This window comes from Mobula birostris, chromosome 20 (assembly GCF_030028105.1).
Source record: "Mobula birostris isolate sMobBir1 chromosome 20, sMobBir1.hap1, whole genome shotgun sequence".
NCBI classification, from domain to species: Eukaryota; Metazoa; Chordata; class Chondrichthyes; order Myliobatiformes; family Myliobatidae; genus Mobula; species Mobula birostris.
In genome coordinates, this window is record NC_092389.1 from 37,630,794 (window position 1) to 37,657,682 (window position 26,889).

Consider the following 26,889-nt stretch of genomic DNA (forward strand, 5'->3'; position numbering starts at 1 on the left):
CATAAAGACAAAAAAGTTGATTTCACAGTGAATGGAATGCTTTGACATAAATGTAGTTTCCATTTCAATTGTACTCAAAAGTCCTGACTGCAAACTTAATGGAAACAGCTTAGGTTAACTTTCCACATGATTATGAGTAGTTTGAAAGTTGTTTCATGGCTGTACACATCAACACAAAAAAGTTGTTATCTCAGTGCATGCAATGCTTAGACAATACAAATAGTATACATTTCAATTTTACATCAAAGCACTTACGGCAAACCTAATCGAAACACTTTAGGTTAACTTCCCACAGGATTCTGAGATGTATGAAAGTTGTTTCATACCTGTGCACATAAAGACAAAAAAGTTGATTTCTAAGTGAATAGAATGCTTTGACATAAATGTAGTTTCCATTTCAATTGTACTCAAAAATCCTGACGGCAAACCTAATGGAAACACCTTAGGTGAACTTTCCACGTGATTATGAGCAGTTTGAAAGTTGTTTCGTGGTTGTACACATCAACACAAAAAAGTTGTTATCTCAGTGCATGTAATGCTTAGACAATACAAATAGTATACATTTCAATTTTACACCAAAGCACTTACTGCAAACCTAATGGAAACACCTTAGGTTAACTTCCCACATTATTCTGAGATGCTGAAAGTTGTTTCATACTTGTGCACATAAAGGCAAAAAAGTTGATTTCTCAGTGAATAGAATGCTTTGACATAAATGTAGTTTCCATTTCAATTGCACTCAAAAGTCCTGACTGCAAACCTAATGGAAACAGCTTAGGTTAACTTTCCACATGATTATTAGTAGTTTGAAAGTTGTTTCATGGCTGTACACTTCAACACAAAAAAGTTGTTATCTCAGTGCATGCAATGCTTAGACAATACAAATAGTATACATTTCAATTTTACACCAAAGCACTTCCTGCAAACCTAATGGAAACAAATTAGATTAACTTCCCACATGATTTTGAGATGTCTGAAAGTTGTTTCATACCTGTGCACATAAAGACAAAAAAGTTGATTTCTCAGTGAATGGAATGCTTTGACATAAATGTAGTTTCCATTTCAATTGTACTCAAAGGTCCTGACTGCAAACCTAATGGAAACAGCTTAGGTTAACTTTCGACATGACTATGAGTAGTTTGAAAGCTGTTTCATGGCTGTACACATCAACACAAAAAAGTTGTTATCTCAGTGCATGCAATGCTTAGACAATACAAATAGTATACATTTCAATTTTACACCAAAGCACTTACTGCAAACCTAATGGAAACACTTTAGGTTAACTTCCCACATGATTCTGAGATGTCTGAAAGTTGTTTCATGCCTGTGCACATAAAGACAAAAAAGTTGATTTCTCAGTGAATAGAATGCTTTGCCATAAATGTAGTTTCCATTTCAATTGTACTCAAAAATCCTGACGGCAAACCTAATGGAAACACCTTAGGTGAACTTTCCACGTGATTATGAGCAGTTTGAAAGTTGTTTCGTGGCTGTACACATCAACACAAAAAAGTTGTTATCTCAGTGCATGTAATGCTTAGACAATACAAATAGTATACATTTCAATTTTACACAAAAAGCACTTACTGCAAACCTAATGGAAACACCTTAGGTTAACTTCCCACATTATTCTGAGATGTCTGAAAGTTGTTTCATACTTGTGCACATAAAGGCAAAAAAGTTGATTTCTCAGTGAATAGAATGCTTTGACATAAATGTAGTTTCCATTTCAATTGCACCCAAAAGTCCTGACTACAAACCTAATGGAAACAGCTTAGGTTAACTTTCCACATGATTATTAGTAGTTTGAAAGTTGTTTCATGGCTGTACACTTCAACACAAAAAAGTTGTTATCTCAGTGCATGCAATGCTTAGACAATACAAATAGTATACATTTCAATTTTACACCAAAGCACTTCCTGCAAACCTAATGGAAACAACGTAGATTAACTTCCCACATGATTCTGAGATGTCTGAATGTTGTTTCATACCTGTGCACATAAAGACAAAAAAGTTGATTTCACAGTGAATGGAATGCTTTGACATAAATGTAGTTTCCATTTCAATTGTACTCAAAAGTCCTGACTGCAAACTTAATGGAAACGGCTTAGGTTAACTTTCCACATGATTATGAGTAGTTTGAAAGTTGTTTCATGGCTGTACACATCAACACAAAAAAGTTGTTATCTCAGTGCATGCAATGCTTAGACAATACAAATAGTATACATTTCAATTTTACATCAAAGCACTTACGGCAAACCTAATCGAAACACTTTAGGTTAACTTCCCACAGGATTCTGAGATGTCTGAAAGTTGTTTCATACTTGTGCACATAAAGGCAAAAAAGTTGATTTCTCAGTGAATAGAATGCTTTGACATAAATGTAGTTTCCATTTCAATTGTACTCAAAAGTCCTGACTGCAAACCTAATAGAAACAGCTTTGGTTAACTTTCGACATGACTATAAGTAGTTTGAAAGTTGTTTCATGGCTGTACACATCAACACAAAAAAGTTGTTATCTCAGTGCATGCAATGCTTAGACAATACAAATAGTATACATTTCAATTTTACACCAAAGCACTTACTGCAAACCTAATGGAAACACTTTAGGTTAACTTCCCACATGATTCTGAGATGTCTGAAAGTTGTTTCATGCCTGTGCACATAAAGACAAAAAAGTTGATTTCTCAGTGAATGGAATGCTTTGACATAAATGTAGTTTCCATTTCAATTGTACTCAAAAGTCCTGACTGCAAACCTAATGGAAACAGCTTTGGGTAACTTTCCACATGATTATGAGTAGTTTGAAAGTTGTTTCATGGCTGTACACATCAACACAAAAAAGTTGTTATCTCAGTGCATGCAATGCTTAGACAATACAAATAGTATACATTTCAATTTTACATCAAAGCACTTACGGCAAACCTAATCGAAACACTTTAGGTTAACTTCCCACAGGATTCTGAGATGTATGAAAGTTGTTTCATACCTGTGCACATAAAGACAAAAAAGTTGATTTCTAAGTGAATAGAATGCTTTGACATAAATGTAGTTTCCATTTCAATTGTACTCAAAAATCCTGACGGCAAACCTAATGGAAACACCTTAGGTGAACTTTCCACGTGATTATGAGCAGTTTGAAAGTTGTTTCGTGGCTGTACACATCAACACAAAAAAGTTGTTATCTCAGTGCATGTAATGCTTAGACAATACAAATAGTATACATTTCAATTTTACACCAAAGCACTTACTGCAAACCTAATGGAAACACCTTAGGTTAACTTCCCACATTATTCTGAGATGTCTGAAAGTTGTTTCATACTTGTGCACATAAAGGCAAAAAAGTTGATTTCTCAGTGAATAGAATGCTTTGACATAAATGTAGTTTCCATTTCAATTGCACTCAAAAGTCCTGACTGCAAACCTAATGGAAACAGCTTAGGTTAACTTTCCACATGATTATTAGTAGTTTGAAAGTTGTTTCATGGCTGTACACTTCAACACAAAAAAGTTGTTATCTCAGTGCATGCAATGCTTAGACAATACAAATAGTATACATTTCAATTTTACACCAAAGCACTTCCTGCAAACCTAATGGAAACAACTTAGATTAACTTCCCACATGATTTTGAGATGTCTGAAAGTTGTTTCATACCTGTGCACATAAAGACAAAAAAGTTGATTTCTCAGTGAATGGAATGCTTTGACATAAATGTAGTTTCCATTTCAATTGTACTCAAAGGTCCAGACTGCAAACCTAATGGAAACAGCTTAGGTTAACTTTCGACATGACTATGAGTAGTTTGAAAGTTGTTTCATGGCTGTACACATCAACACAAAAAAGTTGTTATCTCAGTGCATGCAATGCTTAGACAATACAAATAGTATACATTTCAATTTTACACCAAAGCACTTACTGCAAACCTAATGGAAACACTTTAGGTTAACTTCCCACATGATTCTGAGATGTCTGAAAGTTGTTTCATGCCTGTGCACATAAAGACAAAAAAGTTGATTTCTCAGTGAATAGAATGCTTTGCCATAAATGTAGTTTCCATTTCAATTGCACTCAAAAGTCCTGACTGCAAACCTAATGGAAACACCTTAGGTTAACTTTCCACATGATTATTAGTAGTTTGAATGTTGTTTCATGGCTGTACACTTCAACACAAAAAAGTTGTTATCTCAGTGCATGCAATGCTTAGACAATACAAATAGTATACATTTCAATTTTACACCAAAGCACTTCCTGCAAACCTAATGGAAACAACTTAGATTAACTTCCCACATGATTTTGAGATGTCTGAAAGTTGTTTCATACCTGTGCACATAAAGACAAAAAAGTTGAATTCTAAGTGAATAGAATGCTTTGACATAAATGTAGTTTCCATTTCAATTGTACTCAAAAATCCTGACGGCAAACCTAATGGAAACACCTTAGGTGAACTTTCCACGTGATTATGAGCAGTTTGAAAGTTGTTTCGTGGCTGTACACATCAACACAAAAAAGTTGTTATCTCAGTGCATGTAATGCTTAGACAATACAAATAGTATACATTTCAATTTTACACCAAAGCACTTACTGCAAACCTAATGGAAACACCTTAGGTTAACTTCCCACATTATTCTGAGATGTCTGATAGTTGTTTCATACTTGTGCACATAAAGGCAAAAAAGTTGATTTCTCAGTGAATAGAATGCTTTGACATAAATGTAGTTTCCATTTCAATTGTCCTCAAAAGTCCTGACTGCAAACCTAATAGAAACAGCTTTGGTTAACTTTCGACATGACTATGAGTAGTTTGAAAGTTGTTTCATGGGTGTACACATCAACACAAAAAAGTTGTTATCTCAGTGCATGCAATGCTTAGACAATACAAATAGTATACATTTCAATTTTACATCAAAGCACTTACGGCAAACCTAATCGAAACACTTTAGGTTAACTTCCCACAGGATTCTGAGATGTATGAAAGTTGTTTCATACCTGTGCACATAAAGACAAAAAAGTTGATTTCTAAGTGAATAGAATGCTTTGACATAAATGTAGTTTCCATTTCAATTGTACTCAAAAATCCTGACGGCAAACCTAATGGAAACACCTTAGGTGAACTTTCCACGTGATTATGAGCAGTTTGAAAGTTGTTTCGTGGCTGTACACATCAACACAAAAAAGTTGTTATCTCAGTGCATGTAATGCTTAGACAATACAAATAGTATACATTTCAATTTTACACAAAAAGCACTTACTGCAAACCTAATGGAAACACCTTAGGTTAACTTCCCACATTATTCTGAGATGTCTGAAAGTTGTTTCATACTTGTGCACATAAAGGCAAAAAAGTTGATTTCTCAGTGAATAGAATGCTTTGACATAAATGTAGTTTCCATTTCAATTGCACTCAAAAGTCCTGACTACAAACCTAATGGAAACAGCTTAGGTTAACTTTCCACATGATTATTAGTAGTTTGAAAGTTGTTTCATGGCTGTACACTTCAACACAAAAAAGTTGTTATCTCAGTGCATGCAATGCTTAGACAATACAAATAGTATACATTTCAATTTTACACCAAAGCACTTCCTGCAAACCTAATGGAAACAACTTAGATTAACTTCCCACATGATTCTGAGATGTCTGAAAGTTGTTTCATACCTGTGCACATAAAGACAAAAAAGTTGATTTCACAGTGAATGGAATGCTTTGACATAAATGTAGTTTCCATTTCAATTGTACTCAAAAGTCCTGACTGCAAACTTAATGGAAACAGCTTAGGTTAACTTTCCACATGATTATGAGTAGTTTGAAAGTTGTTTCATGGCTGTACACATCAACACAAAAAAGTTGTTATCTCAGTGCATGCAATGCTTAGACAATACAAATAGTATACATTTCAATTTTACATCAAAGCACTTACGGCAAACCTAATCGAAACACTTTAGGTTAACTTCCCACAGGATTCTGAGATGTATGAAAGTTGTTTCATACCTGTGCACATAAAGACAAAAAAGTTGATTTCTAAGTGAATAGAATGCTTTGACATAAATGTAGTTTCCATTTCAATTGTACTCAAAAATCCTGACGGCAAACCTAATGGAAACACCTTAGGTGAACTTTCCACGTGATTATGAGCAGTTTGAAAGTTGTTTCGTGGCTGTACACATCAACACAAAAAAGTTGTTATCTCAGTGCATGTAATGCTTAGACAATACAAATAGTATACATTTCAATTTTACACCAAAGCACTTACTGCAAACCTAATGGAAACACCTTAGGTTAACTTCCCACATTATTCTGAGATGCTGAAAGTTGTTTCATACTTGTGCACATAAAGGCAAAAAAGTTGATTTCTCAGTGAATAGAATGCTTTGACATAAATGTAGTTTCCATTTCAATTGCACTCAAAAGTCCTGACTGCAAACCTAATGGAAACAGCTTAGGTTAACTTTCCACATGATTATTAGTAGTTTGAAAGTTGTTTCATGGCTGTACACTTCAACACAAAAAAGTTGTTATCTCAGTGCATGCAATGCTTAGACAATACAAATAGTATACATTTCAATTTTACACCAAAGCACTTCCTGCAAACCTAATGGAAACAAATTAGATTAACTTCCCACATGATTTTGAGATGTCTGAAAGTTGTTTCATACCTGTGCACATAAAGACAAAAAAGTTGATTTCTCAGTGAATGGAATGCTTTGACATAAATGTAGTTTCCATTTCAATTGTACTCAAAGGTCCTGACTGCAAACCTAATGGAAACAGCTTAGGTTAACTTTCGACATGACTATGAGTAGTTTGAAAGTTGTTTCATGGCTGTACACTTCAACACAAAAAAGTTGTTATCTCAGTGCATGCAATGCTTAGACAATACAAATAGTATACATTTCAATTTTACACCAAAGCACTTCCTGCAAACCTAATGGAAACAACTTAGATTAACTTCCCACATGATTCTGAGATGTCTGAAAGTTGTTTCATACCTGTGCACATAAAGACAAAAAAGTTGATTTCACAGTGAATGGAATGCTTTGACATAAATGTAGTTTCCATTTCAATTGTACTCAAAAGTCCTGACTGCAAACTTAATGGAAACGGCTTAGGTTAACTTTCCACATGATTATGAGTAGTTTGAAAGTTGTTTCATGGCTGTACACATCAACACAAAAAAGTTGTTATCTCAGTGCATGCAATGCTTAGACAATACAAATAGTATACATTTCAATTTTACATCAAAGCACTTACGGCAAACCTAATCGAAACACTTTAGGTTAACTTCCCACAGGATTCTGAGATGTCTGAAAGTTGTTTCATACTTGTGCACATAAAGGCAAAAAAGTTGATTTCTCAGTGAATAGAATGCTTTGACATAAATGTAGTTTCCATTTCAATTGTACTCAAAAGTCCTGACTGCAAACCTAATAGAAACAGCTTTGGTTAACTTTCGACATGACTATAAGTAGTTTGAAAGTTGTTTCATGGCTGTACACATCAACACAAAAAAGTTGTTATCTCAGTGCATGCAATGCTTAGACATTACAAATAGTATACATTTCAATTTTACACCAAAGCACTTACTGCAAACCTAATGGAAACACTTTAGGTTAACTTCCCACATGATTCTGAGATGTCTGAAAGTTGTTTCATGCCTGTGCACATAAAGACAAAAAAGTTGATTTCTCAGTGAATGGAATGCTTTGACATAAATGTAGTTTCCATTTCAATTGTACTCAACAGTCCTGACTGCAAACCTAATGGAAACAGCTTTGGGTAACTTTCCACATGATTATGAGTAGTTTGAAAGTTGTTTCATGGCTGTACACATCAACACAAAAAAGTTGTTATCTCAGTGCATGCAATGCTTAGACAATACAAATAGTATACATTTCAATTTTACATCAAAGCACTTACGGCAAACCTAATCGAAACACTTTAGGTTAACTTCCCACAGGATTCTGAGATGTATGAAAGTTGTTTCATACCTGTGCACATAAAGACAAAAAAGTTGATTTCTAAGTGAATAGAATGCTTTGACATAAATGTAGTTTCCATTTCAATTGTACTCAAAAATCCTGACGGCAAACCTAATGGAAACACCTTAGGTGAACTTTCCACGTGATTATGAGCAGTTTGAAAGTTGTTTCGTGGCTGTACACATCAACACAAAAAAGTTGTTATCTCAGTGCATGTAATGCTTAGACAATACAAATAGTATACATTTCAATTTTACACCAAAGCACTTACTGCAAACCTAATGGAAACACCTTAGGTTAACTTCCCACATTATTCTGAGATGTCTGAAAGTTGTTTCATACTTGTGCACATAAAGGCAAAAAAGTTGATTTCTCAGTGAATAGAATGCTTTGACATAAATGTAGTTTCCATTTCAATTGCACTCAAAAGTCCTGACTGCAAACCTAATGGAAACAGCTTAGGTTAACTTTCCACATGATTATTAGTAGTTTGAAAGTTGTTTCATGGCTGTACACTTCAACACAAAAAAGTTGTTATCTCAGTGCATGCAATGCTTAGACAATACAAATAGTATACATTTCAATTTTACACCAAAGCACTTCCTGCAAACCTAATGGAAACAACTTAGATTAACTTCCCACATGATTTTGAGATGTCTGAAAGTTGTTTCATACCTGTGCACATAAAGACAAAAAAGTTGATTTCTCAGTGAATGGAATGCTTTGACATAAATGTAGTTTCCATTTCAATTGTACTCAAAGGTCCTGACTGCAAACCTAATGGAAACAGCTTAGGTTAACTTTCGACATGACTATGAGTAGTTTGAAAGTTGTTTCATGGCTGTACACATCAACACAAAAAAGTTGTTATCTCAGTGCATGCAATGCTTAGACAATACAAATAGTATACATTTCAATTTTACACCAAAGCACTTACTGCAAACCTAATGGAAACACTTTAGGTTAACTTCCCACATGATTCTGAGATGTCTGAAAGTTGTTTCATGCCTGTGCACATAAAGACAAAAAAGTTGATTTCTCAGTGAATAGAATGCTTTGCCATAAATGTAGTTTCCATTTCAATTGCACTCAAAAGTCCTGACTGCAAACCTAATGGAAACACCTTAGGTTAACTTTCCACATGATTATTAGTAGTTTGAATGTTGTTTCATGGCTGTACACTTCAACACAAAAAAGTTGTTATCTCAGTGCATGCAATGCTTAGACAATACAAATAGTATACATTTCAATTTTACACCAAAGCACTTCCTGCAAACCTAATGGAAACAACTTAGATTAACTTCCCACATGATTTTGAGATGTCTGAAAGTTGTTTCATACCTGTGCACATAAAGACAAAAAAGTTGAATTCTAAGTGAATAGAATGCTTTGACATAAATGTAGTTTCCATTTCAATTGTACTCAAAAATCCTGACGGCAAACCTAATGGAAACACCTTAGGTGAACTTTCCACGTGATTATGAGCAGTTTGAAAGTTGTTTCGTGGCTGTACTCATCAACACAAAAAAGTTGTTATCTCAGTGCATGTAATGCTTAGACAATACAAATAGTATACATTTCAATTTTACACCAAAGCACTTACTGCAAACCTAATGGAAACACCTTAGGTTAACTTCCCACATTATTCTGAGATGTCTGAAAGTTGTTTCATACTTGTGCACATAAAGGCAAAAAAGTTGATTTCTCAGTGAATAGAATGCTTTGACATAAATGTAGTTTCCATTTCAATTGTACTCAAAAGTCCTGACTGCAAACCTAATAGAAACAGCTTTGGTTAACTTTCGACATGACTATGAGTAGTTTGAAAGTTGTTTCATGGCTGTACACATCAACACAAAAAAGTTGTTATCTCAGTGCATGCAATGCTTAGACAATACAAATAGTATACATTTCAATTTTACACCAAAGCACTTACTGCAAACCTAATGGAAACACTTTAGGTTAACTTCCCACATGATTCTGAGATGTCTGAAAGTTGTTTCATGCCTGTGCACATAAAGACAAAAAAGTTGATTTCACAGTGAATGGAATGCTTTGACATAAATGTAGTTTCCATTTCAATTGTACTCAAAAGTCCTGACTGCAAACTTAATGGAAACAGCTTAGGTTAACTTTCCACATGATTATGAGTAGTTTGAAAGTTGTTTCATGGCTGTACACATCGTCACAAAAAAGTTGTTATCTCAGTGCATGCAATGCTTAGACAATACAAATAGTATACATTTCAATTTTACATCAAAGCACTTACGGCAAACCTAATCGAAACACTTTAGGTTAACTTCCCACAGGATTCTGAGATGTATGAAAGTTGTTTCATACCTGTGCACATAAAGACAAAAAAGTTGATTTCTAAGTGAATAGAATGCTTTGACATAAATGTAGTTTCCATTTCAATTGTACTCAAAAATCCTGACGGCAAACCTAATGGAAACACCTTAGGTGAACTTTCCACGTGATTATGAGCAGTTTGAAAGTTGTTTCGTGGCTGTACACATCAACACAAAAAAGTTGTTATCTCAGTGCATGTAATGCTTAGACAATACAAATAGTATACATTTCAATTTTACACCAAAGCACTTACTGCAAACCTAATGGAAACACCTTAGGTTAACTTCCCACATTATTCTGAGATGCTGAAAGTTGTTTCATACTTGTGCACATAAAGGCAAAAAGGTTGATTTCTCAGTGAATAGAATGCTTTGACATAAATGTAGTTTCCATTTCAATTGCACTCAAAAGTCCTGACTGCAAACCTAATGGAAAGAGCTTAGGTTAACTTTCCACATGATTATTAGTAGTTTGAAAGTTGTTTCATGGCTGTACACTTCAACACAAAAAAGTTGTTATCTCAGTGCATGCAATGCTTAGACAATACAAATAGTATACATTTCAATTTTACACCAAAGCACTTCCTGCAAACCTAATGGAAACAAATTAGATTAACTTCCCACATGATTTTGAGATGTCTGAAAGTTGTTTCATACCTGTGCACATAAAGACAAAAAAGTTGATTTCTCAGTGAATGGAATGCTTTGACATAAATGTAGTTTCCATTTCAATTGTACTCAAAGGTCCTGACTGCAAACCTAATGGAAACAGCTTAGGTTAACTTTCGACATGACTATGAGTAGTTTGAAAGTTGTTTCATGGCTGTACACATCAACACAAAAAAGTTGTTATCTCAGTGCATGCAATGCTTAGACAATACAAATAGTATACATTTCAATTTTACACCAAAGCACTTACTGCAAACCTAATGGAAACACTTTAGGTTAACTTCCCACATGATTCTGAGATGTCTGAAAGTTGTTTCATGCCTGTGCACATAAAGACAAAAAAGTTGATTTCTCAGTGAATAGAATGCTTTGCCATAAATGTAGTTTCCATTTCAATTGCACTCAAAAGTCCTGACTGCAAACCTAATGGAAACACCTTAGGTTAACTTTCCACATGATTATTAGTAGTTTGAATGTTGTTTCATGGCTGTACACTTCAACACAAAAAAGTTGTTATCTCAGTGCATGCAATGCTTAGACAATACAAATAGTATACATTTCAATTTTACACCAAAGCACTTCCTGCAAACCTAATGGAAACAACTTAGATTAACTTCCCACATGATTTTGAGATGTCTGAAAGTTGTTTCATACCTGTGCACATAAAGACAAAAAAGTTGAATTCTAAGTGAATAGAATGCTTTGACATAAATGTAGTTTCCATTTCAATTGTACTCAAAAATCCTGACGGCAAACCTAATGGAAACACCTTAGGTGAACTTTCCACGTGATTATGAGCAGTTTGAAAGTTGTTTCGTGGCTGTACACATCAACACAAAAAAGTTGTTATCTCAGTGCATGTAATGCTTAGACAATACAAATAGTATACATTTCAATTTTACACCAAAGCACTTACTGCAAACCTAATGGAAACACCTTAGGTTAACTTCCCACATTATTCTGAGATGTCTGATAGTTGTTTCATACTTGTGCACATAAAGGCAAAAAAGTTGATTTCTCAGTGAATAGAATGCTTTGACATAAATGTAGTTTCCATTTCAATTGTCCTCAAAAGTCCTGACTGCAAACCTAATAGAAACAGCTTTGGTTAACTTTCGACATGACTATGAGTAGTTTGAAAGTTGTTTCATGGGTGTACACATCAACACAAAAAAGTTGTTATCTCAGTGCATGCAATGCTTAGACAATACAAATAGTATACATTTCAATTTTACATCAAAGCACTTACGGCAAACCTAATCGAAACACTTTAGGTTAACTTCCCACAGGATCTGAGATGTATGAAAGTTGTTTCATACCTGTGCACATAAAGACAAAAAAGTTGATTTCTAAGTGAATAGAATGCTTTGACATAAATGTAGTTTCCATTTCAATTGTACTCAAAAATCCTGACGGCAAACCTAATGGAAACACCTTAGGTGAACTTTCCACGTGATTATGAGCAGTTTGAAAGTTGTTTCGTGGCTGTACACATCAACACAAAAAAGTTGTTATCTCAGTGCATGTAATGCTTAGACAATACAAATAGTATACATTTCAATTTTACACAAAAAGCACTTACTGCAAACCTAATGGAAACACCTTAGGTTAACTTCCCACATTATTCTGAGATGTCTGAAAGTTGTTTCATACTTGTGCACATAAAGGCAAAAAAGTTGATTTCTCAGTGAATAGAATGCTTTGACATAAATGTAGTTTCCATTTCAATTGCACTCAAAAGTCCTGACTACAAACCTAATGGAAACAGCTTAGGTTAACTTTCCACATGATTATTAGTAGTTTGAAAGTTGTTTCATGGCTGTACACTTCAACACAAAAAAGTTGTTATCTCAGTGCATGCAATGCTTAGACAATACAAATAGTATACATTTCAATTTTACACCAAAGCACTTCCTGCAAACCTAATGGAAACAACTTAGATTAACTTCCCACATGATTCTGAGATGTCTGAAAGTTGTTTCATACCTGTGCACATAAAGACAAAAAAGTTGATTTCACAGTGAATGGAATGCTTTGACATAAATGTAGTTTCCATTTCAATTGTACTCAAAAGTCCTGACTGCAAACTTAATGGAAACAGCTTAGGTTAACTTTCCACATGATTATGAGTAGTTTGAAAGTTGTTTCATGGCTGTACACATCAACACAAAAAAGTTGTTATCTCAGTGCATGCAATGCTTAGACAATACAAATAGTATACATTTCAATTTTACATCAAAGCACTTACGGCAAACCTAATCGAAACACTTTAGGTTAACTTCCCACAGGATTCTGAGATGTATGAAAGTTGTTTCATACCTGTGCACATAAAGACAAAAAAGTTGATTTCTAAGTGAATAGAATGCTTTGACATAAATGTAGTTTCCATTTCAATTGTACTCAAAAATCCTGACGGCAAACCTAATGGAAACACCTTAGGTGAACTTTCCACGTGATTATGAGCAGTTTGAAAGTTGTTTCGTGGCTGTACACATCAACACAAAAAAGTTGTTATCTCAGTGCATGTAATGCTTAGACAATACAAATAGTATACATTTCAATTTTACACCAAAGCACTTACTGCAAACCTAATGGAAACACCTTAGGTTAACTTCCCACATTATTCTGAGATGCTGAAAGTTGTTTCATACTTGTGCACATAAAGGCAAAAAAGTTGATTTCTCAGTGAATAGAATGCTTTGACATAAATGTAGTTTCCATTTCAATTGCACTCAAAAGTCCTGACTGCAAACCTAATGGAAACAGCTTAGGTTAACTTTCCACATGATTATTAGTACTTTGAAAGTTGTTTCATGGCTGTACACTTCAACACAAAAAAGTTGTTATCTCAGTGCATGCAATGCTTAGACAATACAAATAGTATACATTTCAATTTTACACCAAAGCACTTCCTGCAAACCTAATGGAAACAACTTAGATTAACTTCCCACATGATTTTGAGATGTCTGAAAGTTGTTTCATACCTGTGCACATAAAGACAAAAAAGTTGATTTCTCAGTGAATGGAATGCTTTGACATAAATGTAGTTTCAATTTCAATTGTACTCAAAGGTCCTGACTGCAAACCTAATGGAAACAGCTTAGGTTAACTTTCGACATGACTATGAGTAGTTTGAAAGTTGTTTCATGGCTGTACACATCAACACAAAAAAGTTGTTATCTCAGTGCATGCAATGCTTAGACAATACAAATAGTATACATTTCAATTTTACACCAAAGCACTTACTGCAAACCTAATGGAAACACTTTAGGTTAACTTCCCACATGATTCTGAGATGTCTGAAAGTTGTTTCATGCCTGTGCACATAAAGACAAAAAAGTTGATTTCTCAGTGAATAGAATGCTTTGCCATAAATGTAGTTTCCATTTCAATTGCACTCAAAAGTCCTGACTGCAAACCTAATGGAAACACCTTAGGTTAACTTTCCACATGATTATTAGTAGTTTGAATGTTGTTTCATGGCTGTACACTTCAACACAAAAAAGTTGTTATCTCAGTGCATGCAATGCTTAGACAATACAAATAGTATACATTTCAATTTTACACCAAAGCACTTCCTGCAAACCTAATGGAAACAACTTAGATTAACTTCCCACATGATTTTGAGATGTCTGAAAGTTGTTTCATACCTGTGCACATAAAGACAAAAAAGTTGAATTCTAAGTGAATAGAATGCTTTGACATAAATGTAGTTTCCATTTCAATTGTACTCAAAAATCCTGACGGCAAACCTAATGGAAACACCTTAGGTGAACTTTCCACGTGATTATGAGCAGTTTGAAAGTTGTTTCGTGGCTGTACTCATCAACACAAAAAAGTTGTTATCTCAGTGCATGTAATGCTTAGACAATACAAATAGTATACATTTCAATTTTACACCAAAGCACTTACTGCAAACCTAATGGAAACACCTTAGGTTAACTTCCCACATTATTCTGAGATGTCTGAAAGTTGTTTCATACTTGTGCACATAAAGGCAAAAAAGTTGATTTCTCAGTGAATAGAATGCTTTGACATAAATGTAGTTTCCATTTCAATTGTACTCAAAAGTCCTGACTGCAAACCTAATAGAAACAGCTTTGGTTAACTTTCGACATGACTATGAGTAGTTTGAAAGTTGTTTCATGGCTGTACACATCAACACAAAAAAGTTGTTATCTCAGTGCATGCAATGCTTAGACAATACAAATAGTATACATTTCAATTTTACACCAAAGCACTTACTGCAAACCTAATGGAAACACTTTAGGTTAACTTCCCACATGATTCTGAGATGTCTGAAAGTTGTTTCATGCCTGTGCACATAAAGACAAAAAAGTTGATTTCACAGTGAATGGAATGCTTTGACATAAATGTAGTTTCCATTTCAATTGTACTCAAAAGTCCTGACTGCAAACTTAATGGAAACAGCTTAGGTTAACTTTCCACATGATTATGAGTAGTTTGAAAGTTGTTTCATGGCTGTACACATCAACACAAAAAAGTTGTTATCTCAGTGCATGCAATGCTTAGACAATACAAATAGTATACATTTCAATTTTACATCAAAGCACTTACGGCAAACCTAATCGAAACACTTTAGGTTAACTTCCCACAGGATTCTGAGATGTATGAAAGTTGTTTCATACCTGTGCACATAAAGACAAAAAAGTTGATTTCTAAGTGAATAGAATGCTTTGACATAAATGTAGTTTCCATTTCAATTGTACTCAAAAATCCTGACGGCAAACCTAATGGAAACACCTTAGGTGAACTTTCCACGTGATTATGAGCAGTTTGAAAGTTGTTTCGTGGCTGTACACATCAACACAAAAAAGTTGTTATCTCAGTGCATGTAATGCTTAGACAATACAAATAGTATACATTTCAATTTTACACCAAAGCACTTACTGCAAACCTAATGGAAACACCTTAGGTTAACTTCCCACATTATTCTGAGATGCTGAAAGTTGTTTCATACTTGTGCACATAAAGGCAAAAAAGTTGATTTCTCAGTGAATAGAATGCTTTGACATAAATGTAGTTTCCATTTCAATTGCACTCAAAAGTCCTGACTGCAAACCTAATGGAAACAGCTTAGGTTAACTTTCCACATGATTATTAGTACTTTGAAAGTTGTTTCATGGCTGTACACTTCAACACAAAAAAGTTGTTATCTCAGTGCATGCAATGCTTAGACAATACAAATAGTATACATTTCAATTTTACACCAAAGCACTTCCTGCAAACCTAATGGAAACAAATTAGATTAACTTCCCACATGATTTTGAGATGTCTGAAAGTTGTTTCATACCTGTGCACATAAAGACAAAAAAGTTGATTTCTCAGTGAATGGAATGCTTTGACATAAATGTAGTTTCCATTTCAATTGTACTCAAAGGTCCTGACTGCAAACCTAATGGAAACAGCTTAGGTTAACTTTCGATATGACTATGAGTAGTTTGAAAGTTGTTTCATGGCTGTACACATCAACACAAAAAAGTTGTTATCTCAGTGCATGCAATGCTTAGACAATACAAATAGTATACATTTCAATTTTACACCAAAGCACTTACTGCAAACCTAATGGAAACACTTTAGGTTAACTTCCCACATGATTCTGAGATGTCTGAAAGTTGTTTCATGCCTGTGCACATAAAGACAAAAAAGTTGATTTCTCAGTGAATAGAATGCTTTGCCATAAATGTAGTTTCCATTTCAATTGCACTCAAAAGTCCTGACTGCAAACCTAATGGAAACACCTTAGGTTAACTTTCCACATGATTATTAGTAGTTTGAATGTTGTTTCATGGCTGTACACTTCAACACAAAAAAGTTGTTATCTCAGTGCATGCAATGCTTAGACAATACAAATAGTATACATTTCAATTTTACACCAAAGCACTTCCTGCAAACCTAATGGAAACAACTTAGATTAACTTCCCACATGATTTTGAGATGTCTGAAAGTTGTTTCATACCTGTGCACATAAAGACAAAAAAGTTGAATTCTAAGTGAATAGAATGCTTTGACATAAATGTAGTTTCCATTTCAATTGTACTCAAAAATCCTGACGGCAAACCTAATGGAAACACCTTAGGTGAACTTTCCACGTGATTATGAGCAGTTTGACAGTTGTTTCGTGGCTGTACACATCAACACAAAAAAGTTGTTATCTCAGTGCATGTAATGCTTAGACAATACAAATAGTATACATTTCAATTTTACACCAAAGCACTTACTGCAAACCTAATGGAAACACCTTAGGTTAACTTCCCACATTATTCTGAGATGTCTGATAGTTGTTTCATACTTGTGCACATAAAGGCAAAAAAGTTGATTTCTCAGTGAATAGAATGCTTTGACATAAATGTAGTTTCCATTTCAATTGTCCTCAAAAGTCCTGACTGCAAACCTAATAGAAACAGCTTTGGTTAACTTTCGACATGACTATGAGTAGTTTGAAAGTTGTTTCATGGGTGTACACATCAACACAAAAAAGTTGTTATCTCAGTGCATGCAATGCTTAGACAATACAAATAGTATACATTTCAATTTTACATCAAAGCACTTACGGCAAACCTAATCGAAACACTTTAGGTTAACTTCCCACAGGATCTGAGATGTATGAAAGTTGTTTCATACCTGTGCACATAAAGACAAAAAAGTTGATTTCTAAGTGAATAGAATGCTTTGACATAAATGTAGTTTCCATTTCAATTGTACTCAAAAATCCTGACGGCAAACCTAATGGAAACACCTTAGGTGAACTTTCCACGTGATTATGAGCAGTTTGAAAGTTGTTTCGTGGCTGTACACATCAACACAAAAAAGTTGTTATCTCAGTGCATGTAATGCTTAGACAATACAAATAGTATACATTTCAATTTTACACAAAAAGCACTTACTGCAAACCTAATGGAAACACCTTAGGTTAACTTCCCACATTATTCTGAGATGTCTGAAAGTTGTTTCATACTTGTGCACATAAAGGCAAAAAAGTTGATTTCTCAGTGAATAGAATGCTTTGACATAAATGTAGTTTCCATTTCAATTGCACTCAAAAGTCCTGACTACAAACCTAATGGAAACAGCTTAGGTTAACTTTCCACATGATTATTAGTAGTTTGAAAGTTGTTTCATGGCTGTACACTTCAACACAAAAAAGTTGTTATCTCAGTGCATGCAATGCTTAGACAATACAAATAGTATACATTTCAATTTTACACCAAAGCACTTCCTGCAAACCTAATGGAAACAACTTAGATTAACTTCCCACATGATTCTGAGATGTCTGAAAGTTGTTTCATACCTGTGCACATAAAGACAAAAAAGTTGATTTCACAGTGAATGGAATGCTTTGACATAAATGTAGTTTCCATTTCAATTGTACTCAAAAGTCCTGACTGCAAACTTAATGGAAACAGCTTAGGTTAACTTTCCACATGATTATGAGTAGTTTGAAAGTTGTTTCATGGCTGTACACATCAACACAAAAAAGTTGTTATCTCAGTGCATGCAATGCTTAGACAATACAAATAGTATACATTTCAATTTTACATCAAAGCACTTACGGCAAACCTAATCGAAACACTTTAGGTTAACTTCCCACAGGATTCTGAGATGTCTGAAAGTTGTTTCATACTTGTGCACATAAAGGCAAAAAAGTTGATTTCTCAGTGAATAGAATGCTTTGACATAAATGTAGTTTCCATTTCAATTGTACTCAAAAGTCCTGACTGCAAACCTAATAGAAACAGCTTTGGTTAACTTTCGACATGACTATAAGTAGTTTGAAAGTTGTTTCATGGCTGTACACATCAACACAAAAAAGTTGTTATCTCAGTGCATGCAATGCTTAGACAATACAAATAGTATACATTTCAATTTTACACCAAAGCACTTACTGCAAACCTAATGGAAACACTTTAGGTTAACTTCCCACATGATTCTGAGATGTCTGAAAGTTGTTTCATGCCTGTGCACATAAAGACAAAAAAGTTGATTTCTCAGTGAATGGAATGCTTTGACATAAATGTAGTTTCCATTTCAATTGTACTCAAAAGTCCTGACTGCAAACCTAATGGAAACAGCTTTGGGTAACTTTCCACATGATTATGAGTAGTTTGAAAGTTGTTTCATGGCTGTACACATCAACACAAAAAAGTTGTTATCTCAGTGCATGCAATGCTTAGACAATACAAATAGTATACATTTCAATTTTACATCAAAGCACTTACGGCAAACCTAATCGAAACACTTTAGGTTAACTTCCCACAGGATTCTGAGATGTATGAAAGTTGTTTCATACCTGTGCACATAAAGACAAAAAAGTTGATTTCTAAGTGAATAGAATGCTTTGACATAAATGTAGTTTCCATTTCAATTGTACTCAAAAATCCTGACGGCAAACCTAATGGAAACACCTTAGGTGAACTTTCCACGTGATTATGAGCAGTTTGAAAGTTGTTTCGTGGCTGTACACATCAACACAAAAAAGTTGTTATCTCAGTGCATGTAATGCTTAGACAATACAAATAGTATACATTTCAATTTTACACCAAAGCACTTACTGCAAACCTAATGGAAACACCTTAGGTTAACTTCCCACATTATTCTGAGATGTCTGAAAGTTGTTTCATACTTGTGCACATAAAGGCAAAAAAGTTGATTTCTCAGTGAATAGAATGCTTTGACATAAATGTAGTTTCCATTTCAATTGCACTCAAAAGTCCTGACTGCAAACCTAATGGAAACAGCTTAGGTTAACTTTCCACATGATTATTAGTAGTTTGAAAGTTGTTTCATGGCTGTACACTTCAACACAAAAAAGTTGTTATCTCAGTGCATGCAATGCTTAGTCAATACAAATAGTATACATTTCAATTTTACACCAAAGCACTTCCTGCAAACCTAATGGAAACAACTTAGATTAACTTCCCACATGATTTTGAGATGTCTGAAAGTTGTTTCATACCTGTGCACATAAAGACAAAAAAGTTGATTTCTCAGTGAATGGAATGCTTTGACATAAATGTAGTTTCCATTTCAATTGTACTCAAAGGTCCTGACTGCAAACCTAATGGAAACAGCTTAGGTTAACTTTCGACATGACTATGAGTAGTTTGAAAGTTGTTTCATGGCTGTACACATCAACACAAAAAAGTTGTTATCTCAGTGCATGCAATGCTTAGACAATACAAATAGTATACATTTCAATTTTACACCAAAGCACTTACTGCAAACCTAATGGAAACACTTTAGGTTAACTTCCCACATGATTCTGAGATGTCTGAAAGTTGTTTCATGCCTGTGCACATAAAGACAAAAAAGTTGATTTCTCAGTGAATAGAATGCTTTGCCATAAATGTAGTTTCCATTTCAATTGCACTCAAAAGTCCTGACTGCAAACCTAATGGAAACACCTTAGGTTAACTTTCCACATGATTATTAGTAGTTTGAATGTTGTTTCATGGCTGTACACTTCAACACAAAAAAGTTGTTATCTCAGTGCATGCAATGCTTAGACAATACAAATAGTATACATTTCAATTTTACACCAAAGCACTTCCTGCAAACCTAATGGAAACAACTTAGATTAACTTCCCACATGATTTTGAGATGTCTGAAAGTTGTTTCATACCTGTGCACATAAAGACAAAAAAGTTGAATTCTAAGTGAATAGAATGCTTTGACATAAATGTAGTTTCCATTTCAATTGTACTCAAAAATCCTGACGGCAAACCTAATGGAAACACCTTAGGTGAACTTTCCACGTGATTATGAGCAGTTTGAAAGTTGTTTCGTGGCTGTACTCATCAACACAAAAAAGTTGTTATCTCAGTGCATGTAATGCTTAGACAATACAAATAGTATACATTTCAATTTTACACCAAAGCACTTACTGCAAACCTAATGGAAACACCTTAGGTTAACTTCCCACATTATTCTGAGATGTCTGAAAGTTGTTTCATACTTGTGCACATAAAGGCAAAAAAGTTGATTTCTCAGTGAATAGAATGCTTTGACATAAATGTAGTTTCCATTTCAATTGTACTCAAAAGTCCTGACTGCAAACCTAATGGAAACAGCTTAGGTTAACTTTCCACATGATTATGAGTAGTTTGAAAGTTGTTTCATGGCTGTACACATCAACACAAAAAAGTTGTTATCTCAGTGCATGCAATGCTTAGACAATACAAATAGTATACATTTCAATTTTACATCAAAGCACTTACGGCAAACCTAATCGAAACACTTTAGGTTAACTTCCCACAGGATTCTGAGATGTATGAAAGTTGTTTCATACCTGTGCACATAAAGACAAAAAAGTTGATTTCTAAGTGAATAGAATGCTTTGACATAAATGTAGTTTCCATTTCAATTGTACTCAAAAGTCCTGACGGCAAACCTAATGGAAACACCTTAGGTGAGCTTTCCACGTGATTATGAGCAGTTTGAAAGTTGTTTCGTGGCTGTACACATCAACACAAAAAAGTTGTTATCTCAGTGCATGTAATGCTTAGACAATACAAATAGTATACATTTCAATTTTACATCAAAGCACTTACGGCAAACCTAATCGAAACACTTTAGGTTAACTTCCCACAGGATTCTGAGATGTATGAAAGTTGTTTCATACCTGTGCACATAAAGACAAAAAAGTTGATTTCTAAGTGAATAGAATGCTTTGACATAAATGTAGTTTCCATTTCAATTGTACTCAAAAATCCTGACGGCAAACCTAATGGAAACACCTTAGGTGAACTTTCCACGTGATTATGAGCAGTTTGAAAGTTGTTTCGTGGCTGTACACATCAACACAAAAAAGTTGTTATCTCAGTGCATGTAATGCTTAGACAATACAAATAGTATACATTTCAATTTTACACCAAAGCACTTACTGCAAACCTAATGGAAACACCTTAGGTTAACTTCCCACATTATTCTGAGATGTCTGAAAGTTGTTTCATACTTGTGCACATAAAGGCAAAAAAGTTGATTTCTCAGTGAATAGAATGATTTGACATAAATGTAGTTTCCATTTCAATTGCACTCAAAAGTCCTGACTGCAAACCTAATGGAAACAGCTTAGGTTAACTTTCCACATGATTATTAGTAGTTTGAAAGTTGTTTCATGGCTGTACACTTCAACACAAAAAAGTTGTTATCTCAGTGCATGCAATGCTTAGACAATACAAATAGTATACATTTCAATTTTACACCAAAGCACTTCCTGCAAACCTAATGGAAACAAATTAGATTAACTTCCCACATGATTTTGAGATGTCTGAAAGTTGTTTCATACCTGTGCACATAAAGACAAAAAAGTTGATTTCTCAGTGAATGGAATGCTTTGACATAAATGTAGTTTCCATTTCAATTGTACTCAAAGGTCCTGACTGCAAACCTAATGGAAACAGCTTAGGTTAACTTTCGACATGACTATGAGTAGTTTGAAAGTTGTTTCATGGCTGTACACATCAACACAAAAAAGTTGTTATCTCAGTGCATGCAATGCTTAGACAATACAAATAGTATACATTTCAATTTTACACCAAAGCACTTACTGCAAACCTAATGGAAACACTTTAGGTTAACTTCCCACATGATTCTGAGATGTCTGAAAGTTGTTTCATACCTGTGCACATAAAGACAAAAAAGTTGAATTCTAAGTGAATAGAATGCTTTGACATAAATGTAGTTTCCATTTCAATTGTACTCAAAAATCCTGACGGCAAACCTAATGGAAACACCTTAGGTGAACTTTCCACGTGATTATGAGCAGTTTGAAAGTTGTTTCGTGGCTGTACACATCAACACAAAAAAGTTGTTATCTCAGTGCATGTAATGCTTAGACAATACAAATAGTATACATTTCAATTTTACACCAAAGCACTTACTGCAAACCTAATGGAAACACCTTAGGTTAACTTCCCACATTATTCTGAGATGTCTGAAAGTTGTTTCATACTTGTGCACATAAAGGCAAAAAAGTTGATTTCTCAGTGAATAGAATGCTTTGACATAAATGTAGTTTCCATTTCAATTGTCCTCAAAAGTCCTGACTGCAAACCTAATAGAAACAGCTTTGGTTAACTTTCGACATGACTATGAGTAGTTTGAAAGTTGTTTCATGGGTGTACACATCAACACAAAAAAGTTGTTATCTCAGTGCATGCAATGCTTAGACAATACAAATAGTATACATTTCAATTTTACATCAAAGCACTTACGGCAAACCTAATCGAAACACTTTAGGTTAACTTCCCACAGGATTCTGAGATGTATGAAAGTTGTTTCATACCTGTGCACATAAAGACAAAAAAGTTGATTTCTAAGTGAATAGAATGCTTTGACATAAATGTAGTTTCCATTTCAATTGTACTCAAAAATCCTGACGGCAAACCTAATGGAAACACCTTAGGTGAACTTTCCACGTGATTATGAGCAGTTTGAAAGTTGTTTCGTGGCTGTACACATCAACACAAAAAAGTTGTTATCTCAGTGCATGTAATGCTTAGACAATACAAATAGTATACATTTCAATTTTACACAAAAAGCACTTACTGCAAACCTAATGGAAACACCTTAGGTTAACTTCCCACATTATTCTGAGATGTCTGAAAGTTGTTTCATACTTGTGCACATAAAGGCAAAAAAGTTGATTTCTCAGTGAATAGAATGCTTTGACATAAATGTAGTTTCCATTTCAATTGCACTCAAAAGTCCTGACTACAAACCTAATGGAAACAGCTTAGGTTAACTTTCCACATGATTATTAGTAGTTTGAAAGTTGTTTCATGGCTGTACACTTCAACACAAAAAAGTTGTTATCTCAGTGCATGCAATGCTTAGACAATACAAATAGTATACATTTCAATTTTACACCAAAGCACTTCCTGCAAACCTAATGGAAACAACTTAGATTAACTTCCCACATGATTCTGAGATGTCTGAAAGTTGTTTCATACCTGTGCACATAAAGACAAAAAAGTTGATTTCACAGTGAATGGAATGCTTTGACATAAATGTAGTTTCCATTTCAATTGTACTCAAAAGTCCTGACTGCAAACTTAATGGAAACAGCTTAGGTTAACTTTCCACATGATTATGAGTAGTTTGAAAGTTGTTTCATGGCTGTACACATCAACACAAAAAAGTTGTTATCTCAGTGCATGCAATGCTTAGACAATACAAATAGTATACATTTCAATTTTACAGTAAAGCACTTACGGCAAACCTAATCGAAACACTTTAGGTTAACTTCCCACAGGATTCTGAGATGTCTGAAAGTTGTTTCATACTTGTGCACATAAAGGCAAAAAAGTTGATTTCTCAGTGAATAAAATGCTTTGACATAAATGTAGTTTCCATTTCAATTGTACTCAAAAGTCCTGACTGCAAACCTAATAGAAACAGCTTTGGTTAACTTTCGACATCACTATAAGTAGTTTGAAAGTTGTTTCATGGCTGTACACTTCAACACAAAAAAGTTGTTATCTCAGTGCATGCAATGCTTAGACAATACAAATAGTATACATTTCAATTTTACACCAAAGCACTTCCTGCAAACCTAATGGAAACAACTTAGATTAACTTCCCACATGATTTTGAGATGTCTGAAAGTTGTTTCATATCTGTGCACATAAAGACAAAAAAGTTGATTTCTCAGTGAATGGAATGCTTTGACATAAATGTAGTTTCCATTTCTATTGTACTCAAAGGTCCTGACTGCAAACCTAATGGAAACAGCTTAGGTTAACTTTCGACATGACTATGAGTAGTTTGAAAGTTGTTTCATGGCTGTACACATCAACACAAAAAAGTTGTTATCTCAGTGCATGCAATGCTTAGACAATACAAATAGTATACATTTCAATTTTACACCAAAGCACTTACTGCAAACCTAATGGAAACACTTTAGGTTAACTTCCCACATGATTCTGAGATGTCTGAAAGTTGTTTCATGCCTGTGCACATAAAGACAAAAAAGTTGATTTCTCAGTGAATAGAATGCTTTGCCATAAATGTAGTTTCCATTTCAATTGCACTCAAAAGTCCTGACTGCAAACCTAAAGGAAACACCTTAGGTTAACTTTCCACATGATTATTAGTAGTTTGAATGTTGTTTCATGGCTGTACACATCAACACAAAAAAGTTGTTATCTCAGTGCATGCAATGCTTAGACAATACAAATAGTATACATTTCAATTTTACACCAAAGCACTTCCTGCAAACCTAATGGAAACAACTTAGATTAACTTCCCACATGATTTTGAGATGTCTGAAAGTTGTTTCATACCTGTGCACATAAAGACAAAAAAGTTGAATTCTAAGTGAATAGAATGCTTTGACATAAATGTAGTTTCCATTTCAATTGTACTCAAAAATCCTGACGGCAAACCTAATGGAAACACCTTAGGTGAACTTTCCACGTGATTATGAGCAGTTTGAAAGTTGTTTCGTGGCTGTACACATCAACACAAAAAAGTTGTTATCTCAGTGCATGTAATGCTTAGACAATACAAATAGTATACATTTCAATTTTACACCAAAGCACTTACTGCAAACCTAATGGAAACACCTTAGGTTAACTTCCCACATTATTCTGAGATGTCTGAAAGTTGTTTCATACTTGTGCACATAAAGGCAAAAAAGTTGATTTCTCAGTGAATAGAATGCTTTGACATAAATGTAGTTTCCATTTCAATTGTCCTCAAAAGTCCTGACTGCAAACCTAATAGAAACAGCTTTGGTTAACTTTCGACATGACTATGAGTAGTTTGAAAGTTGTTTCATGGGTGTACACATCAACACAAAAAAGTTGTTATCTCAGTGCATGCAATGCTTAGACAATACAAATAGTATACATTTCAATTTTACATCAAAGCACTTACGGCAAACCTAATCGAAACACTTTAGGTTAACTTCCCACAGGATTCTGAGATGTATGAAAGTTGTTTCATACCTGTGCACATAAAGACAAAAAAGTTGATTTCTAAGTGAATAGAATGCTTTGACATAAATGTAGTTTCCATTTCAATTGTACTCAAAAATCCTGACGGCAAACCTAATGGAAACACCTTAGGTGAACTTTCCACGTGATTATGAGCAGTTTGAAAGTTGTTTCGTGGCTGTACACATCAACACAAAAAAGTTGTTATCTCAGTGCATGTAATGCTTAGACAATACAAATAGTATACATTTCAATTTTACACAAAAAGCACTTACTGCAAACCTAATGGAAACACCTTAGGTTAACTTCCCACATTATTCTGAGATGTCTGAAAGTTGTTTCATACTTGTGCACATAAAGGCAAAAAAGTTGATTTCTCAGTGAATAGAATGCTTTGACATAAATGTAGTTTCCATTTCAATTGCACTCAAAAGTCCTGACTACAAACCTAATGGAAACAGCTTAGGTTAACTTTCCACATGATTATTAGTAGTTTGAAAGTTGTTTCATGGCTGTACACTTCAACACAAAAAAGTTGTTATCTCAGTGCATGCAATGCTTAGACAATACAAATAGTATACATTTCAATTTTACACCAAAGCACTTCCTGCAAACCTAATGGAAACAACTTAGATTAACTTCCCACATGATTCTGAGATGTCTGAAAGTTGTTTCATACCTGTGCACATAAAGACAAAAAAGTTGATTTCACAGTGAATGGAATGCTTTGACATAAATGTAGTTTCCATTTCAATTGTACTCAAAAGTCCTGACTGCAAACTTAATGGAAACAGCTTAGGTTAACTTTCCACATGATTATGAGTAGTTTGAAAGTTGTTTCATGGCTGTACACATCAACACAAAAAAGTTGTTATCTCAGTGCATGCAATGCTTAGACAATACAAATAGTATACATTTCAATTTTACAGTAAAGCA